General features: G+C 35.0%; 1 long non-coding RNA gene across 1 annotated transcript; it reads right to left on the bottom strand.

Moving 5' to 3' along the window:
• Window positions 1-1,710: 1,710 nt before the first annotated feature.
• On the bottom strand, window positions 1,711-18,511 carry LOC121329730. The gene is made up of 4 exons (XR_005951802.1): window positions 18,435-18,511; window positions 6,378-6,560; window positions 5,889-6,007; window positions 1,711-1,795 (listed from the first exon to the last, which is right to left on the bottom strand). It is a non-coding gene; the product is annotated as an uncharacterized LOC121329730 (long non-coding RNA).
• Between the last annotated feature and the right edge of the window lie 724 nt (window positions 18,512-19,235).

Raw genomic sequence — 19,235 nt, 5'->3', positions numbered from 1 at the left:
TGACATAGTGTTAGGGTAAATGTCTTTGAATAAATGTTTTGATTGCCTGACAGGGGTGTGATGCATGTTAAATATGGCCCACTACACGTTAAGACAGGACAGGTACATTTACTCACACAGCTCTTTGGCTCTTCAGGTCCTCTCGTTCTGATCTAGGGTCCTCCTCCTCTAGGGGGAGCTCTGCATCTCCCCAGGGGTTGGATGGCAGCTTGGCAGGCTGTGGGCTCGGGGTCTGGATTCTCTCAGAGATGGGAGGAGATGGTGTGGCTACTCTGGGAGGAGATGGAATTGGGGTTGCGGCAGGCATCTCCACAGGACTTTTAACTACCTCCTGATCTAGGAAATTTAAAACTCATTTTATCAAATGTTTTACAAATACAAACATATATGAATGTCTTCTTCCCACAAACAATTACTTTTTCATAAAAAGAAAAGTACAGTTGTGTTCCCACCCATTTACTTTGGTTCTAGACCCCTATCTTGTACTGTTCTCAGGTTCAATGCCTGTTCTCAGGAGATCTGGAGCACTTCTACTGCCCGAGCCATTTCACCTCAGCATGTTAATGGCTGAAAGAACATCAGTCAATAGGGGAGTCAGCTTGTTGGTTAATGACAGCAGATAAACTGTTAAAGGGGTCGGTAAATGGCTATGGAAGTGCAACACTATTTGAAAGCATCATTTACAAATATAGATTTATTTAAGCTAGTGTAGTACCAGATATCATGTTTTAAAATATGTTTACTATAATATTTCTTTCAACACAGTACATTTCCGACCTAGATACTGAATGAAATAGCCCACCAGGTTGGGATTTATGTAATTATTTTGGCAGCTATGATGACTTTGAGCAAATTCATGGAAACCGGGTGTATGTTTACATAAACAAGGTGATATGTACCTGGATCTGCCAGGGGCTGAGGTTCTGGTTTTGGTTTTGGTTCTGGTTCCACTGACTCTGCTGCAGATTCCAGCTCAGATATATCGGGGGTGCTCACAGGAAGGGATGGACTTTGTCTTGGGGTATGCTGAGGGGTGGGCACTGGTGTTGGGATTACTAATTCCTGAAACAAGAAGAGTACATCATAAAAAAAGGATTGTTATTTACAAAGTACACTTCACCATGACGTGCAGCACTTTTTCAACCAGCTGCTGTGTTATTATTATATTAGTTTCTATGCTATTCCCTTTCTATCATAACGATCTCATATTTTAGTCACCCTACTTCTCCCATGTAAAATAACATTTGGAAACCCACATGCAAGTGAGCATACGTCACCCAAAGCCACATAAACATATTGCATATATATATCTATATATATATAGATATATATATATATATATATATATATATATATGATATATATATATATATGCTTGCAATAACGTTATTGAAATGAATACCAAAGTAAGCTATTCGTAAACGGCCAGGTACAGTATTTTTTTTTTTACATAAAAACGGTCCACCCAGGCTTGGGGCTAGGTACACATGCTATGATATATATTTTTTTCATATTTGTTTTGTTTTATTCATACACATTAACCACTTTATTTATACTTAAAACTAAATGAAAAAGCTTGTGGTAATTGTGACTGATAAACTACCGACGAGAACGGTCTGCTGAGAGGAAGCTGAAGTGCTTGAGCTTGGCTTTGTTTCTCTCTCTCTCTCTCTCCCAACATGTTGGCTATGATTTCAGCAAGGGCTTCATTTGACATACTGCCGAATCAGATCGGAGTCAACTGGCAGCCCTGTGTCAACAAACAGCTGCAAGTCTCCTCCACCTGCTGCTTCAACTGCACAGGAAAGACAAGCACACAGAAATTATAACACTATCTGTATTCCAGTAATTAACAACTCTCAAGTCACCTGCATCTTACACTTCTTATTTAATATTTTTCTCACAGTTAACAGGCTCCACATCTGAAGCTGACTCTGCACAGCTGTCTTAAAAGGTAATTTTCTCAAGTTGTAATCTTTGCCTTTCTTGAATGTACAGGTATGTGAAAAAGTGATTTTCTGATACATTTATGATAAATACACTTTTAAAACTTGCATAATTGTTGTAATCTGGATCACACACACCTCATAATAATAAGAAACAAAATTGCAATATGATCCAGGAAATATTATTTTCAGAAACTTAATGATTTTCCTGAAGCTTGAATTTAACAGGCACATATACTGTCAATGTAGCAGTGCCAAAATGTTTTATTTTTTTCTTGAACCACAAAGCAGCATCAGCAGAGCTCAAATTTAATGGGATCCAATGCAATGCCAAGCAGAGGGGGGTGCAGTACAATTTATTTTGGCCATGGATTCTGCTTCTTTTTATTTCTGCTAGCACAGGCACACACGCACCCACACATGCACAGTTGCAGTCAAAAGTGTACATACACCAATGAAAAAATATAACTTCTAGAAATTTCTCGAAAGCAAACAATTATAAAGTTTTGCTTTTGTGGATGAGGGAAAAAAAAAAAGTTACAAGAAATAGATGTCTACAATTATTAATTTCATCACTTTTTTTGCAAAACTCCAAAAATGCTAATTCAAAAGTATTAATTCCCTGACAAGGAAAACTAAATGAATAGCTAGTTGAGGAAACTTTAGAAATAATAGCCTCTTTTAAATTATTAAGATATTTGTCAATGAGCTTTTGGCTTCTCTTGTGCACAGCCTTCTTCAACTCATACCAAAGATTATCCATCAGATTTAAATCAGGGCTTTGACTAGGCCTGTGGCAGGCTGGCGAGTGGAAAGAGGCCCAGAGACAGACTGCAGTTCAAAAAAAATAACTATTTTATTATAAATAAACACAAAAATGAAAGGGCACAAGGGCCAAAACAAAGCAATTTCAACACAAAGAAAGACAAAAAGCTAAACTTACAAAAATAACAATTTCCAGGCCGGGCAATGCCTTCACTGGATTCAAACTTTCCAAACAACCAAAAAAAACCAACCTGCTTCCTCAGCTCCCTCTCTCCAAATGAGAAGCAGAGGCCTCCTTTTATATCAGGTGGCTGGGCGCCGATTGATCGTCAATCAACCCAATCAACCAATCAACCCCAGCCACCCGAACACAACAAACCCAGGCAGGCAGGGGAAGTCAACCCCATCCCCGCCAATCCAAAGGGCAGAGCCTCGCTCCGCCACAAGGCCATTCCAGAAGCTTGATTTTGTTCTTCTTTAACCATTCTGAAGTAGATTTTGATGTGTGCTTTGGATCGTTGTCATGTTGGAACGTCCAGTTGCTCTTTAAACCAAGTTTTGTAACAGAGGGTTTCAGATGATTGGCCAATATCTTTTGGTATGCTATGGAATCCATTTTACCATGTATTGGAATTGTGCAATTTGAGGAAAAACAGCCTCATAGAAGGATATTACCACCTCCATGCTTGACAGTAGGTATGGTGTTCTTTTCTTTGTACGCCTCACCAGACTTTCTCCAAACGTAACGACTATCGGTGTGACCAAATAGATTGATTTTTGTTTCAACAATCCACAAAACCTTTGACCAGAACTCATATCCATAGCCGTTTTGAAAACTTTAAGAAATTGTCCTTGTGACATTTCGTTGGTCTGCGGCCATTGAAACCATCACCATGCAATACTCGACCTGTGGTTGAAATGGAAACCCCAGTCCCACTTGCAGCCAGTTCACTTTGAATATCTTTGGCAGTCAATCTCAGATTGTTATTAACCTTCCTCACAATTCTTCTACTTGTTCTTGTTGAAAGAACCTTCTTTATTCCAGACTGAGGGAGCATTGTGGTAGTCTTGTACTTCTTGACAATAGATAGAAACAATAGTTGAAATTGGGATACTCAAATGCTTGGAAATCTTCTTGTATCCTTCTCCAGCTTTATGATAATACATAATTTTCAGATAGCTCTTTATCCCATACTGATTTATTGGTAATGACGGCAATCATCCTATGCCTAACCCTTTTATGCTCTCGTTTTCTAGACTTTCTAGGCATTTTCTAGTCTTTTCTAGAATTAGGTTCTGCATTATCATGCTGAAATTTCTCACACCTTGTAGACAATACTATCATAGCATCAACGGCTATGAATACTTTTGAATTAGTATTTTTGGAGTTTTACAAAAATAATTGCTGAAATAAATAATTGTAGACATCTATTTCTTGTAATTTCATATATAACTTTTTATAAAATTTATATGTATATACATATGATACGTTCCATGTGTAAAATCGGTAAAACTATAGATTAATCAGTCTATGTATAGATTTACCAGTTTGGCGGTCAATCAGTAAAATAACTAAGGAGATGGTAGTAAAAAATCTCTTTTATTTACATCCATTATAACTGGCTGGCAACAATTTCAAAAACAAAATAATGTTTTGCGGGCAAAATGACGTAACGCACTACGTATGATTCTCACTGAAATGCAAAACCTGCGTGCACTTTGGTTATGATTTTTTATAAATGAGTTCGACTTAATAATACTAAATCACATTTAGTAGATGCACAACTTTTGCTGAAGAGATGTTATTATTACCATACCTAAAGTGTGCCCTATGGTAAATTTTGATTTAAAATAAAAATCAGGAAAGTTTATTTTTATTTATTTTTTTACATAAAGCGAAAATACAACGGGACAAAATCATTTGAAATAAAACCAGAAATAATCTCTAATCATGTCTGTATATAGGACTAAACAGTAATACATGGTCTCTGCAAGAAGAAGAAGAAGAAGAAGAAGAAGAAGAATCACAGTATTGCAAGAATGGATGCAGCGAGGTTTAGGAAAATTAATTAAAAAAAAATCATAAGGCTGTAGTTTAAGAAAAATAAATAATAAATGAGTTAATTTACTCAAGTACGTAACAGATCTTATAGTAATCTTTTCTTTCTTTTTTTGGCATTAAGCTTCCTGACGTTACATTATTTCTGAATTCACCTCAACTACCATCTCCTTAGTCATTTTATACATTGACCACTGAGCTGGTAAATCTACACATATACCGGTTATTTTATAGATTTACTGATGAGCTGTAAATCTACACATTTACCGGTTAATCTATAGATATAGATCTATATCATTATTTTTTGCTAGTGTTTCCACTTTAAAACAACAAAAAACACAATAAAGTTCAAACAGTTTCCTGTTTTGCTCTTATTGTTAAAAAAAAATCTATTCATTTTTTTGTGGAAATGTTTAGTCTATTTAAAAATTACATAATTATCATAAATGCATTTTGTTTTTTCACTCCTTGCACAGAATTTAGAACAGAAAGTGTTTTCTGAACATCTAAGTTTACAAACCAACCACAATCACCTACTAAAATCACATGCATTTCAAGTCACAAGTAGATTTTTTTTGTAAAATTGCTCAAAGGCAAACATATTGCTTCAATTAAATACACAGCATACTATGTCTCAGATTGCATTTTTACCTGAATACTCACACTTTCCACCTAAATCCAACATTTTCAGAGAAACAAATGTGTTCTGCAGCATCAATTTTTTAAAACAGCTGCTGTATTTGCATTATTATACACTATCCCTTTTAAATACTGTGGTTTGGACTACAGTGTACTCAAAGTGTAGATACTCAGCATGCATGAATGAATTCATGAATATTAGTAAGATACACCTCCACCTACAGCTGTAAATACAAAATAAGAGCTTCCAATTAGATAACCATGATCTTCATTTACACGTGAACTTGTGGTAAAGAATGCAGTAGTGAAGTTTTAATAGGCAGTAATAAAACACAAGTGTGACGTACGTAGTCCAGTAAAGACAGACTTTTTTTTTTTAAGTGTTGCATATGTGCAGATGCTTCACCAGCAGGGAATAATTAGTATTCAGCTTTAGTGACAGACTGGAATCCGCAGAACTGCTTTCCAATACACATTACCTATATCAGATGTTGAAGAGATGCTGTCCTCGTTGTCTGACACACAGATGTCCTGACGAGGTTGGAGATGGAGCGAATACATCTCATTGATCACTCGGGACAGAAGCTCCTGCTCCACCCTTCAACAAGAGAGTTTTACAAACAGTTCTTGAGATACTTAGGGGCTGTCCATTACACATGAATCACAACCAAATCACATTCAAGAAAAATCTAAACCAGAAACAATTTTATTTGACTTTAACCCTAGCATATATAAGACTGCTGTTTTTACAAAACCAAATGTAGTTTTTTTTTTCAGACAGACACGGGACTACTACAGAAAGATCCAGTAGTGTCTAATGAACAAAATAATGTAATTTATGGGCATACCCTCAAGCTAGACAATTGAGTTTTTATATAGTGCTATTATTATGGTATGTCGTATGCTTAAAGTTAATTGATCTCGATGCTAGAGGCTCAAAGAAAGCACCAAGCAGAGACATGACTCACCATTCAACCAGCCTCTTTTCCAGAGTTTCTTGTTCTCTTATCCTTTCTTCAGTAATGTCCACAGTGGAAAGGGGGGGGTGGAACAGTGGGTGGGAAAGCAGGTCTGTGGTATGGAGCAAAGATGGACCCTGCACAGCCGTTTAACTCAATAACTGATTCAGGAAACTCATTCTTTTCTGACACCTGATGAAATAAAATCAGAAAAAAAATGAACAACTCATTTTCCTCACTGAAGCTATTGCAACCAAAAGAGGAACATTCTTAAATTACATTAATAATGTCTTGAATAAAGGGGCTCATATGCAAGCTTTCTAAAGACAACAGAACACACTTTGCCTGGAGACACTAAAATGCAGCAATCAGATGTGACTAAACCTGTACCAGAAATTCAAGCAAACTAAATGTAATGTAAACATACATATAACAACCTCCCATATCAATGATCTTAGCCACAACACAGACCAATGCATGACTGGCAAGACTTGGTCTCATTTTAAAGGTTGGATAATGTGCAAATGAAACTAAACCTGGTCTTCATTCTTGTCCCTGTTAAAGAAATGTCTTTAGCGCACTTCTGTACTGATCATGGCTTGTATCAGGCTAATTCTGTCAGGATGTCTACTGCTGAATATGAAGTGTGTAAGGAACTGAGAGTCTTACTGCTTTGATCACCATCTATGTTCATGACTTGCAGATTTACTGTTCTATTCCTTCCCTGAGTGAAGTTAATTTGTCAAATCTCAGCAACTTGCTCGGTGCTGCAAATAATTAGCCAGCAGGCAAGCAATAACTTTAAAATCAAATTACACTGAAGCAGATTGGATCCCCTCATCAGTAATCAGTTTGACAATTTATTAAATTAAAATCTGGCGGAGCGCAGATTTGGAAAGGTAACCCTGGGATGAAATGTGATATATTATCGGTTTTGGAACCAGACGTGGCAAAACTCGATAGATTTGAATTTAATGTTTTGAAAACAGGGCAATGTAGAGAATTTTTGGGGTAACACAAAATTGTTAGTGTTTCGTTACTCTGGCATTAGTAAGGAGTATAACAAATGTCAAATCAATTCAACAAGTTGTTACAAGTTCTAATAGTAACAGGCTAATAGCGACTCATCAGGAGCAGGGGTTATCATCAACAGACGCAGAGTATATTTGTTCAATTTCATATTACCTCCTATGAGCTTAAAACTTGTTCATGCAAGAATAAGAGGCTGGGGATTTGTGATAACTGATATCACTTCACTCAACAGCACAACACAATAACTGTAAGCTATTACCAGTGTTAAAGTGAGGACAATTTTAGGTCAAAAGCCTGGATTAATAGCAGATTCCTTGGCAGGGAAGCCGTGGAGTTCTGTTAAACATGCTACATTATCTCATTTCTGTAGGCTGTTCTTCCAGGCAAGAAAGTGGAGGTTCTGGTGCCAAAACTGGGGCTGTGTTTGATGTTATTTTTTTCATAAATATAGGGCTGTAAGAGCCCAAAGTTGGATTTATTTATTTTTTTAACAGGGAGTTTTAAGTGTTTTCATCTGGTTGAGAAATAGAAGTATAGCCCTGTATCCCAAGCAGTTTTTTTTTCTACCTGGCCAGACAAATGGTGTGCTGGTGAATTAAGTACTGTAATATATTTTTATTGGGCTCCTGTTGAAAAAACAGCCCCAACACCAAAGGGAATAATTCAAACAATCCTTAAGAACACAAACAAATGACATAATTATAGTAAATTGCTCCCTATTACACTTTACGAAGGAGGCTGCTGCCTTACACTCTATTTAAATTAGGGATTTCCAGTATAATTAAAGTGTGTACAGTGTTCTTAATTACCAATAAAATTATTGCATTAGGCTACTCTAAAGCATTTAACATATTAAACTGCTGTCTCATGTACACTAAAACAATGTAGCTAAAATAATTAAGAAATGCATTAGGAATACCATTATTTTATGCAAATATTTTATACAAAAACAAATAAATAATAATAAACAGGGGCTGGACAAAAAAACTACATTCCCTAATATGCAGCATATACTTGTGTAAATTAGTTTGTTTGGAATGGAATCCCTGTAATTTCTTCGGTATTATAAAATGGGATGGACAAACTGACACTCTATTTGCCAAACCAGGCAAAGAATCCCAACATGAGCACACTGGTTGGATCACATAATCTCATTCTAGACTGAACAAATTATTTTACTCTGCAGTTTCTGCTGCAGATGTCCACCTCCAACTTTCCTAAGGGAATACAAGATGTAACCCTCCAGAAAAATATATAGACCCTGCTGACTAGTCACATTGAATCAGTGATGCCCTGGCTGCAATCATGAAGATACAGCAATGGAGACTATATCTACAGAACAGGTACAACACAGACAGCAATGTGAGATTCTGTACACCTCTCTAATATTCAGATTATTTGAGACACTGACACAGAGCTCAATGTATTGGAGTTATGATTTTGTGATCACACCTGTGCATTAGAAATTGGGTTGTTCACATACAGTCTGTCTGAGTTATAACACAGGGGAATTGAGTCTGAAAGAGCCACTGTATAATAGAGAATGTGAAACAAAACACAAACAATGAGATCAGTCTGCTATTTTTAAGCATCAGCACAGAAGCATCAGACGCCTGCGATAACAGGCAGGAGAAGCAGTAAAAAGCAGATAAACAAAAAGCCCCAGGCAGGCAGAGATGGACACAAAGCTTTATCAGCAGATGAGAGCGCAGCCCTCATTCCAGCAATGACAGGCTTTGTAAATGCACCTCTGAAGACTTGACATTTTCCATTTTTTATTTTTAACCCAATATTGCACTTCCTCTTCCTTTAAATTTCTACATACTAATATCCCAAGCAGTTTATATTTTAATTGATGGATCAAACTTGACAGGTAACCTTAATGGGTCACAGGTGAGGCATGAAATAAGTCAATGTGAAAAAGCAATAACGAACCGGCAAGCTGTTGTTTCGCTAAACTTCACTTAGTATAATGTTATGGAAAAGAATGAAACATGAAACCAGTGTAAACCCCCTCAAATGTACTTTTGTTGGGATGTTGGCAGCATTTCAGTACATCTTTTTTAATTATTTGTTTGCCTGCAATTCAGTTCTACTGTATTCAATTTTATTGTATGTCTCCATTTCCAACAATGTAACTGCTAAAAAGGAGCTGGGCCAAATATATGTGTGGCAACTAAGAATGAAATATATAAAGGATGTCTTTAGGCCACTCAAAACTTACTATGGTACTGTATTAGAACGTGTTTTAGAATGTACTTTGGTACTGTATTAGAATGTGTTTTAGAATGTACTTTGGTACTGTATTAGAATGTGTTTTAGAATGTACTTTGATACTGTATTAGAATATGTTTACTGAAATTGTTACATGATCTCTTTCTCAAAAGCACTGTTTTGTCAGTGTATTCTCAGGGGTTTTTTTTTTTCTTTTTTTTTGCACTTTGTTGCCAAAAGAGGGCAGTGTGTAACAATCTCTTCCCTTAATCACTTTAGGTTGGAAAAGGAAAAATAGAGCTTATTACAGAGAATCAATTAATAATGCATTTACATACTGCTAGTTACATTACTTGAATTGTGCTTACATAAAACAGTAATTATTGCAGTAATATTTACATATTATTTCATGGTGCACTTGCATGAAAATGTAATTAGCAAGACTATATATATCTTTTTTTTTTATCTGTAGCTAATACACAATTTGTGTAAGTGTGATAACATGTGAAGGTTCTGGATGACATCATAAAACACAACATGAAACCTCAAGTGCTTATATCAATATTACAGATTAGCAGAACAATTATAGTAGTACAGAACCATTTACGTATTAGATTTTTCCTCCAAAATGTGGGTTTAGAAACAAAGACAGTAACTGTAAACTTCTACTCTGCAAATATAAGGTTAGGTAATTATTATTATCCTTACCACTATGAATAATATCATTATTTTGTATTTTAATAACATTTTACAGAAACTAATTATTCTACTTGTAATTTTATTATTATTATTATTATTATTATTATTATTATTATTATTATTATTATTATTATTATTATTTAAAATTATTCTCTTCGACGAAAGGAAAGCATTTTCTTTACTTTTAGCTCTTGCAACTGGGTAATTTATATAGATTAAAATCTTTAGTTTTGTAAATAAGAAAACCCAAAAGGAGAAGTAACTCGGACAACTAGTTACAGAATGTTTTCTAGCTCCTTGGAGGAGCATAATGTAAACAGGATGCATTAGAAATGAGCAGTTATCTGTGTTATGCCAGTGACTGCTATAAAATCTGTTCCACGGAACCCAGCAATGTCTTCCACCTCAGTATGGGCTTGTTCCGGAGTCTTTAAAAAATAAAAAAAAAAAAAGCAACGTAAGAACTATCATGCTTTAAATGTTAAAAGGCAGGGCACATTACAGTTGAGGTCTACTTTTCACAATCCACTATTTGTCAGTAGGCAAGAGGTATCAAAGATCACCACTGTACTTCACCATGATAGTTACCTAACAATATCCAGTGGCATCTTACAAATATAATATACAGTTCATGAACTGGATAAAATTATACAAACCTGGCAAACATATGGATGTTATTATTGCTTCTGAAATGAATCTCGGTTACTATTGGTGGGGGGGTTACAACAAGAATTGAGTTTTGACAACCACGGTTCTACAGACACGGGCCTTCCATTTTGTGTTTGTTTAATACAGTGAACAATGACACAACAATAAATCATTTTCAACAGTGTGTAGTAGTTGTTCAATTATTTGACTCTTTCTACTTTTCAACTGTCTGAAACAAAGAGAGGATATATATATATATATATATATATATATATATATATATATATATATATATATATATATATATATATATATATATAATATAAAAGGAAAAATGATAACAGCCAAGAGTAGCCAAACCCATCTGTGAAAGGTGAGGATTTAGGTCTCAAAAAGGTTGGATCTGACATTTTAACAGTGAAAGTGAAAGGAATAGAATTCACGCTGGAATTCAAACTACCAGTATATTACTAATCTAATCCTTTTCTTTCATACAACATTAACAAATTACTCTTCATTTTAGTCACCTTCTACATCTGAATATAATTGAATTCTGCATGAGTCAGTATGTTTCCATAGCAACACATCCTACTTCCTTGTTTGGGAGAGCTCATTGAAATTATTATTATTATTTTTTTTTTTTTTTTTGGTAAACTTGTATTTACAGTACCAAGACATCATTGTGTTATTACATGGGCTGCTATCTTATTGTTTGCTTAAAACAGAATGGGAGAGGGTGTTATAAACAATATGAGCACATTAACATTCAGCCTGCAAGCTGCTGCTGAGCTAGCATACTAAACAGGAAATAAATACAGCATGTACCTGCACAGCTTGTGTTTTTTGATGGGCCATGCCAGTGATATTCTATCAGTATCATAAGACCTCTGGCTAAGCTTATAATACACATACTGTACCGCTACACAAGCATAGATACAGTTCATTTGACAAATACACATTTAAAGAAATCTCATGTTAAGTTTTCTCTGATCTCCATATACATTTTAAAACAGACCCTTCAAGTTCCAGGTCCTGGTCAGCATTTGGGCACATTAGAAACAGTATCGCATGAGTCAGCTCATAAGCAGCCCTTCACGCTACTTTGTTTCTAATTACCCAGACATTTTCCAGCAGAGGCGCGTTGTCTGCTAACAATGCCTGTTCGGAGTAAAGGAAACCTGTCTGGAACTCTTCTCAGGGTTTTTATTTTCTACACACAAGACTAATGGGCTGCAGATGGGGAGACCACCATAGGGATATCTTGAGTTCAGCCAAAGCAGAAGCAAAAAATATTTTTTATACTCTTCACTAAAAGTTAATAGAGGGAGTGAATGCTCTGACTGCAGTAAAAACAAAGTCAAACCCCACCACTGTGGATCTGATAACATCAGCTTCTAGTTGTGTTCTGCCTTTCATAATAGCTTAATTTTAAGTAGATGTGCGTTATTATGTCTACAAAGACTGCAGATCTATTAAACAGTAAGACAACTCAGCATATGGAGCTGATCATTGATATGATGTGCTGATTGATGTTATTTGATGATGGCATTACCACATGAGCCAAAAGCAACTAACCTGCAAACATTTTCATCTATAGTGCCAAAGGCACAATTCTGCTTACTTTAAATTTGTAATCTGTATTTAACTTAAAACATTGAATTTTAATAATATGCAATACACCAAAATATGAAATTACAAACAGTATTAAATTAGAAAGCAATACACCAATTTTCATTAAGGAATGTATTTATTCTGGCCATGCACTGATAACCTAGTTTAATCTTGCAGAAACATTTCTGGGGGTGGGAAAGGATTGATAAAATGTTCATTCTGAACAATTATTGCTGTTCTTTAGAAATGTAATTATCTACAACATCCAGCTATTTATTTTTCAACTTCATTCCCCCTCACAATAATCGACTAAAGCCCCTTGGGTACCAAGGCTCAAGAAAATAACCATTCTTCCAATATGAGCATGCAGCAGGAGGACTTTTGTCTGTGGACTTGAAGAACATTGTCAAGGCCTATTTGGAAACTGTTCTTTAGGTTTTACACAACATACAAAGCTGAGTCAATTGTCTGGTAAGCACAGCATATTCATTACAAATACTTAATTATAGTAAATTTTTTGTTCAAGTTCACATTTCCGCTTATAAAAACACATATTCAACGAACCAGAACCAGAGGGAAATGACCCAAAGTGCACTGGAGTGAAATGTACTGGATGAAGTAATGTAAGAACTAGATTTAGAAATGCTAAAATAAACTATTCTTAGCTTTATATCAAGAACTGCATTCACAATATATGTTTATTTATGTAGGATATGTTTTGATAGCTGTTAGATGTGATTAATATATCAGTATGTTACTCGAGGTAGTTTTTCAGCTCTGATAGAGCCAGGGAGATTTAAATCATATCATTCCTTACTGTATGGGTTATTTATTCTTTTGTATTACTATTAATTCAGAATCCAGAAGAAAACTTTACAATATGTGCCTTTTCACACAATACAAATGGCACAACACTCCCCTTATCTTCCAAAAATACATCTTGAAGAGATAATTATACTGGCACTAAAAGCCCATAACTACAGCAGTACTCTACAAAATGAAAAGCAATTCTCCCAAACACTAATTATCATTTCTATTATTTTGCCAAAGGTACTCTGAAATTTCAAAGGCTTTGGATGCCCGAGTAGGCTAAGGTAAAATGAACCAGTGAAAAGCCTGCAGTAATCAACTTGAACTATATTTAAATGGTCCACCCAAAAGTTAGGAAAGCTATAGAAAGAGTTGGAAGATTAAGTATCTGTGTGCGAAAGTGGAAAAGGCACATCAAAAAAGACCATTTCCATTACCTGTTACTTAAAGGAAACCGACCGTAGAGGAGCTACTTGTAGCTTTTGCAACTGATGTGACAAAGTTAATTTCAAATATAGTTTAGACAGTGTAATATATACACATACTAATTGATGACTAGCTATTATTTTTTTTTATAAAAAAACACATTGATAGCATCGATACAAACAATGTAGTCAAAGCAACTACAGCAAAGAGACGTGTGGACGTTAGCTTGATATTTTGATTTGTTTCCTCATCGTGACATATGACATATTTTTTCACAGGACAACACTAATAATGGAACTTAATGAGGGAAAATCAAATAATACAGCCATGTACATTAAGACAATAACTGTTCTCTCTCTCTCTCTCTCTCTCTCTCTCTCTCTCTCTCTCTCTCTCTCTCTCTCTCTCTCTCTCTCTCTCTCTCTCTATATATATATATATATATATATATATATATATATATATATATATATATATATATATATATAATATAATATAAACCCCCCCCCCCCCCCCCCCCCCCCCCCCGTACTGTCTGTAACTTGTGGGATTTTAAAATATGTTACATTTTTCAAAATGTTCTCTCTATTGTAATGGGTTTGGATGCAATTCTAGCAATTGTCCAGAAAAAAAAACAACAAAAAAACACACATTTTCATAGTGCTATTACAACTGCCACAAAACAGCAAGGCAGATTTATATGTAGGCTTCTTTTTTCATTACCTGAAAATCATTCTGAGCACGTAGCCATTTAGGGACAAAAACACATCAGTGCATTAATACCCATCTTTGAAACCTGGTTAAAATGTGATTTTTCAAGGGAAAAAATTATGCTTGCCATAGCGTCTGCAGAATTAATGTACAAATTTAGGCCAACGCTGTGCTGTCAGAATAATATATTCTACATCCAGAAGGGCTGGCAGAGAGCCAGTATTTTGTTTTCTGCACAAAACTGAGTCAGCTGGACTGGGAACAAAGCAAGAGAACCGAGGGCCAAAAGCTGGAAGTCTGGCTATGTTATTTTCAAACCAAAAATGGAAGAAAAAAACAACAACATGTATCCATATGGTTTCTGTTAAAACTCAAGTATCATTATAGAAAGAAAATAAAACTACACCACTGGTGTAGGCTGGTGGTTTAACAGATCTATGCACATTTCAAGTGCATGGATAGAGATTCTTGACAGCACATTAGATACATTCCTGTGTAATCGTTCTCATGTGCACTGACAATGCACCCACTGCATTCTTTACTTTTAGAGTATCATTTAATACTGCCTCTACTACTTTGCTGCATTCCATAGCCTTATCTTTGCGGAGATAACAAAAACACTGTCACTCGCTTTTAACACATTTTTGGTTCGTCTGCAGTTTATGGGGTTTTTTTGACAAATGACAATATGGGGGACAGCGATGCGAGACAGATTTAATTCTTAAATGCTTCGTAAATCCATGGACAAAAGCCTATCAGTAATCAAATGTAGGGAGATTATACTTATAAACTGCCAAATACAAAACTGCTACTGAGCTGTGCAATCATGAAGTTAATTCAAGGTTAAACCTTTACATATTTCTGCCAGAAAACTCATAACAACATACCATGCTTGAAACAGTAAGTACTAACTAGCTTGCTTGCTATTGGCTATCATAGAATAAGATCATGCTTGATACAAATGCATATCAGTGTTAATGGTGCGAGTGTGGCCTTATTTACTGATGGTTCCAATACAAGAACATATCCCTATGATTAGTTATTTTCACTGGACATCGTTGTGAGATGCAGTCTGGAGGTTCCAGTCCACATTTCATGACAGGATTTGGCATTTCAAAACCACCATTACAACTCCACCCCTGGTGGGATCATTTGTCAGATATAGTGTCACACAAACCAAAGACTACATCAGATGAATGGGTTTGACCATGCTCTCAATCCTCTGCCACTCAGAAAAAAAAAAAAAAAAGAAAACTGGAAGTTCATCCGAGGCTTTTTTTTTTGTGTTTTTTTTATTCTCATTTAATAGTAAACAACCTTTACAAGTTCTTACTGTAGCTTGTTTGGAAAATAGCATGAGAAAGACCGTACAAATACAAATACAAAACAAAACAAAAAAAACCCAAGCATAGTACATGCATGGTTTGCTGGGAAAAATACATTTATCAAATAAAGTCATTAGGGTTCTTTGTTGTTTCTTTTTTTGCTTCTATAGGTTTGCACATGAACAGCACAGGTTATTATAGTTGTCAAAAAGCAGAACAGTTATAGACAGATGCGGCGGCTCCCTGAAGCTAAATAAGAACGTGATCAATATGTGCCTGTTTCAAGCGGTTGCTCTTCTAAAGCCACCATACTGCCACCAGACATTTGAACAGACACTTGGTTAAAAACAGATCTCATAGTGGCTGGTTATGTGACAATCACTATACTCTAAGCAGATTTCTGTGATTCAAGGTCTCATATTAACAGTCTTGCTCTCCAAATGAAAAACATTTTAAAGTCACAAAATCAGTTAATGTCACTGAATGTTGCTAAATGATGTGAACGGAGATTTAGCACGACATTTTAAATGTAGATAAGTCTAGTGTTTAATGGACTTTAACATTATAATACTGCTATAATGTCATGCCCAGGAAAACAGGAGGAAAGTATGTCTGTGCATGCATGATCATCAGTTCCATCACAGCTAGACCTCCGATGTCTGATTCAACCAGATCCATTTTCCATTGCTTTTTTTAAAACCATGAGCATTCAGCCAAGATTCCATAGACAAGATATGAGTTTTAGAAGGTATTAGCATATCCACAAAAACTTTGTAAATGGTTACATTACTTAAAAAAAGATTTGACAGGAAGTACTGAAATAATGTGATTTAAATGCTGTGTTTGTAGTGGTTTGTACTGGAGGTTATTTAATAACCAGCTATTCCACAGAAAGATTTACAAAACACCACATAGAAAAGACGAAAAAATTGGCAAAAAATCAGACAGGGCTGTTTACGCTGGGGTTTTTTCTTTCTTTTTTTTTTTTTTTTTTTTAAAACATACAGTATACAGTACATTTTAAAATAATTGTCTTTCCTAATTTTCTTAAAGAATTTAAATATTAAATAAAGCCCGGTGACCCTGTAGCAAATATGTTTACCTCAGTTTTCATACATATATATATATATATATATATATATATATATATATATATATATATATATATATATATATATATATATATATATATATATATATATATATATATATATATATATATATATATATATATATATATATTATATATATATATTAATATGTATATATATATATATATATATAGATATATATATATATATATCTAATTATACATATTTACTTTAAATGAAATAATTGTGCTATTACCCAGGACCATGGGGTGGTTGGCCATGAAAGGTACTTTATATATGTAATTTTAGTTTTGTTATTGTTTTAAATCTTCCTTTGATCTCATGTATGTTAGATTACTAGGACAATTCCCTCAGCAAAAAAGTAACATGGTTCTCTGACAAAATCATTTTATGATTCATTTCTTTCTCACCCTGCCAGTATGAAAGCTGCGATAATTTAGTCATCCATCAAAAAAGCTGACAGGTTAAATAAGAAAAATAAATAAATAAAAATCACATTTGTAGCGCTTTCATTTGCTTCATAAACTGCTGAAATAATATATTATAATTCATCCATAGGAACAAGCACTGCAGTTAAGCTAGAAAATAATATGCTAGTAATAAAATAATACCCTATTTCTTTCGAGGGATAACATCTTTTTTTAAAAATTCAAGGTTTATTCTGTGTTATAAGAATATGAACATGAAGTAAATCAAGGTAGAGTAACACAATTTGGCATTAGACATCTGCTGGATTTTGGCCTCTGTCTGTTTAACTGAAAGCAGTTGAATCTGATCCTGTACTGCAATATTATCCTCCATCTTCAAAAGAACAGATCGGTGATAATTTCAAAGAATTAGTTCATTTCACACTGGCTTTATCAGACTGGACTCCACAACAGACGTGGCTAGCTGTCTCAATGTTTGTTATTTTCTGTCGCAGAATCACTCTATGTAAAGCCTGGCTTTGAAAGTGTTAACACAGAAATTATGTCTAACCTTACTTCAGGTTGCTTAGCAACTAGTTGTGCCAGATAATACTTCAAAAGGATCCGTGCTGAAGCACTTCAGCCAAAGCAAAAAAGGATTTTCTAGGGTACCGTAGTGACTGCCCATGATCAGATTACATTTTTTTCAGATTCAGGTTTCAGAATACAAAATGTGGACATTTCTACAGTATACAGTGAACCATTTAATCATTTGTAAAATTTTCAGAACATTTTTACCAGATACTACATTGGTCACCAATGTACTTCCAAACAGCACATTCTGATGTGCACACCAGAGAACAAAACAATCAACAATTCTTTAGCAGTTTCTGAGAATTGAAAACTAGGTTGATAATGCTGCAAAAAAACAAAACAAAAAACAATACTATATATAAATAAATAGTTTATGTTTATAAATAGTGAATAGGCTTGGTTTACTCAAGCATGTCACTGAATTACAGGGATAATGTAAGATTTTACAGTGTTATTTATCTTATATGGTGCTTTTACCTGAATCACTGTGCAGTCAGGAGGTGGCGACGGCTCTGGGCTCTCACTTGAGATGCTGTTAATATCTACATTTGGCAACCTAAAATAATAATAATAATAATAATAATAATAATAATAATAATAATAATAATAATAATAAATACATATAAAGACAAATGAGAACAACCTATAGTGTGCCTTTATCACACTTTGTAATAAACAACTGAAGAAGATGAGAAAATAATTAAACCAACATATTTGTTTGTTGACAAATATGACCCATTAGTGCTCATTATGAGCGCTCCATACTGAGCTCCACTCATTTCCCACTGCTTTAGGATGCATACATACAGGTAGTGGACAAAAAAATTGAAACAATTGGGCAAATGAGGGACACCAAGTATACTGAAAGCAAAGACTTCCATACAGGTATGGCTATTGCATTAATTAAGCAAATAACATCCCAGCATGCTTAGGGTCATGTATAAAAATGCTGGACAGGCCTGGTTGCCTATAATTATGGCTAGCATGGCTGCAAGAAGAGACAACAGTGACTTTGAAAGAGGGGTGATTGTTGGGGCGCATTTGGCAGGAGCTTCAGTGACCAAGACAGCTCAACTTGCTGATGTTTCACGAACAAAGATGTCTAAGGTGATGTCGGCATGGAACTCCGAGGGAAAGATATCATCAGCAAAGGTCAACAGTGGGCAGAAGTGCATATTCCAGGATTGTGATATCTGTGCATTAATTCGAAGTGCAAGGCAAAACAGCCGTGCAACTGCAGATCAATTGACTGCAAATTTCAACCTGGGGTGCGAGCAG

The sequence above is a fragment of the Polyodon spathula genome, chromosome 17, assembly GCF_017654505.1.
Source record: "Polyodon spathula isolate WHYD16114869_AA chromosome 17, ASM1765450v1, whole genome shotgun sequence".
Classification (NCBI taxonomy): domain Eukaryota; kingdom Metazoa; phylum Chordata; class Actinopteri; order Acipenseriformes; family Polyodontidae; genus Polyodon; species Polyodon spathula.
This window is presented reverse-complemented; position numbering and strand designations above follow the sequence as displayed.